Source organism: Myotis davidii, unplaced genomic scaffold (assembly GCF_000327345.1).
Source record: "Myotis davidii unplaced genomic scaffold, ASM32734v1 scaffold1565, whole genome shotgun sequence".
NCBI classification, from domain to species: Eukaryota; Metazoa; Chordata; class Mammalia; order Chiroptera; family Vespertilionidae; genus Myotis; species Myotis davidii.
In genome coordinates, this window is record NW_006295743.1 from 180624 (window position 1) to 183238 (window position 2615).

Here is a 2615-nt window from a genome sequence, read left to right on the forward strand (position 1 = left end):
ATCGCCTGCTGCCAGACAGTCCAGTTTCTCCCCGCATGAGTCCTGGGTCCCCAGAGACTTCCCGGAACCGGAGTTCAGAGCCGTCGGGAGCTTGTGACTCCCTCCGGATTCAAAAAGACAGCCGCGTCCTCAGGTGCCAGCCCCTTTCCGCGCGCGCGAGCCCTGTACCTCTGCGCTTCTCTTCTGCAGCTTCTCTGGCTCTCAGTGTGCTTTTCTTTCCTTCTAGTTGTAGAATTTACAGTCAGCCAGGCTTCCTGTGGTTCTGGATGATGTCCGTATTGTTTTTCTGAGGTATTAATCAATTGTTGTGAGCGGCATCAACTTCCCGGTGTTTATCTCTGCCGCCATCTTAGTTTCTCCAAAACTTCCTCTTATTTATTCTCAATTTCTAGCAGTTGTTTAAAATATATCTTATTTGGAATGGAACTGAGACTAGTAAAGGAATAAAATTAATTTTCAAAGGCTGTGAGAAGGGGAAAAGATGAAAATGTGGATACCTACCCACATTAACAGTATTGAGTTGTAGACCACAAGCAGTGTGGGAGGTGGGGCGAGAAAGACCGCTTAGGATAGGTGCAGGGCTCATGAATGGGGGCTGAGTGTGGGTTCGGAGGAGGCCATGGACACACCAGCCTAATATGGGTTCCTGAGCATGGTGCACAGTATTCAACAGAGAGGGTTTCAACCTTTTTCAGAGGAAGATGGTTCTGTTTATCAAAATGTTAAATGTACAGACTCTCTAAGCCAGCAATTCCACTTTTAGGGGTTTACTTAAAAAACTAATCTTCGAGCCTGGCCTCAGAGACTCAGTGGTTGAGCGTCAAACCAGGAGGTCACAATTCAATCCCGATCAGGGCACATGACTCAGTTGTGGGCTTGATCCCTAGTGAGAGGCAGCCAATGATTCCCTCTCATCGATGTTTTTATCTCTTTGTCCCTCTCCCGTCCTCTCTGAAATCAACAAAAATGTATTAAAATTTTTTTAGAAACTCATGGTAGTTTAATGGTGGTCACTGCAACACAGTTCATAATAGCAAAAACTCTGAAACACCTGCCCTGTTTCCCATCCAGCCCTAAGAGAGTTACAGAGCGCGTGAGAAAATTAAAGCCAGTTTCAAGAAATTTTGCAAGCCAACTTCAAGAAGTTCTGCAATGTAGAGTCCTCCTTTGGTATTTATCTAGAGACTTAGTATATACAGAACTTGCTTTTCAGTTATTCATAGTTCAGGCAGATATTCCTTGCAATGCTAACTTGCTGTTTTTGTAGGAGACATATGAATATCATCAACAAAGTCTAGAAAACTTGATATGAAATTGTTAATGATTATCCTAGAGAATGGAACTTAAAATGACCTATATTTTAAATTCTTTACCATAAGCCGGTAATTCTATATAATAAAAGCCTAACATGTTAAATGTCCAGTCATCCAGTCATCCATTCAACCAATCAAAGCATAATATGCTAATGATATGCTAAAACCGCTCAACTGCTCGCTATGACATGCACTGACCACCAGACAGCAGACATTCCGACTGGTAGGTTAGCTTGCTACTGGGGTCCAGCTGATCAGGACTGAACGAGACAGGCCAGACACACCCTGGAATCCTCTTGAGGTCCCTCCCCAGCTGGCCAACTTCCCGCATACCTCCCCGGGCCTGATCGTGCACTGGTGGGGTCCCTTGGCCTGGCCTGTGCCCTCTTGCAACCTGGGACCCTTTGGGGGATGTCGGAGAGCAGGTTTCGGCCTGATCCTGCAGGCAGGCCAGGCCAAGGGACCCCACTGGTGTACAAATTCATGCACTGGGCCTCTAGTACTTTATAATTAAGACTTTAAAAAATACCTTTAAGGAAATCTAAATATATACTCATAAGGTCATTCTTATTCTATTTTATGTACACTATTCAATTCAAAACCACTTTAAACATGAGAAAATTGTTTCTCTGTTGCTAAAAACAATCTCATCCTATATAATAAAACCCTACTATGCAAATTGACCAAACAGCAGAACAACCAGTTGCTATGATGTGCACTGATCACCAGGGATCAGACACTCAACGCCCCCCGATCACCCTGCCTGCCAGTCACCCCACAGATGGCCCTGATCACCGACCAGACCTAGGGACCGTACCCTATATATTGGGAACAGTTTCTTAAGATTTAAAAATTAAAACCTGGCAAGGCTATTCTAACACTGAAAAAACAGGATGATGCAGCGATGACATGCATGGACTCTGGCTTGCACATTTTGTGGTCAGCCCTGATTCTGACACTTGTAACTGTGTGACAAAGCCAATTACCTAACTTCTCTCTGCTTCAGTTTTTCCACCCATAAGATGGAGGAAAATGGTACTACTGCCTGAATAGGATTATGTTATGTACTACTTTTTATAATCAGGCCAAAATATGTAGCTGCCCATACAACAGTAAGATGCCTTTCACTTGTATGAAAAGTATGGTCACTAGTGCATGAAGTGTCCCAGATTGCGAGAGGGATGTCCAACTGCCAGTTTAGGCTTGATATTTCCCGAGGGGTCCCGGATTGCGAGAGGGCACAGGCCAGGCTGAGGGGAGCCCCCCACACCCCCATGCATTAATTTTGTGCACTGGGCCTCT

The 2615-nt window shown here is 44.8% G+C and overlaps 1 protein-coding gene across 2 annotated transcripts in view; it reads right to left on the bottom strand.

Annotated features, from left to right (window-relative positions):
• Window positions 1–2615, bottom strand: part of LOC102766187 (UPF0061 protein ETA_18310) — a 49722-nt gene that overhangs the window by 25457 nt on the left and 21650 nt on the right. The gene's annotated exons all lie outside the window — the stretch shown is intronic.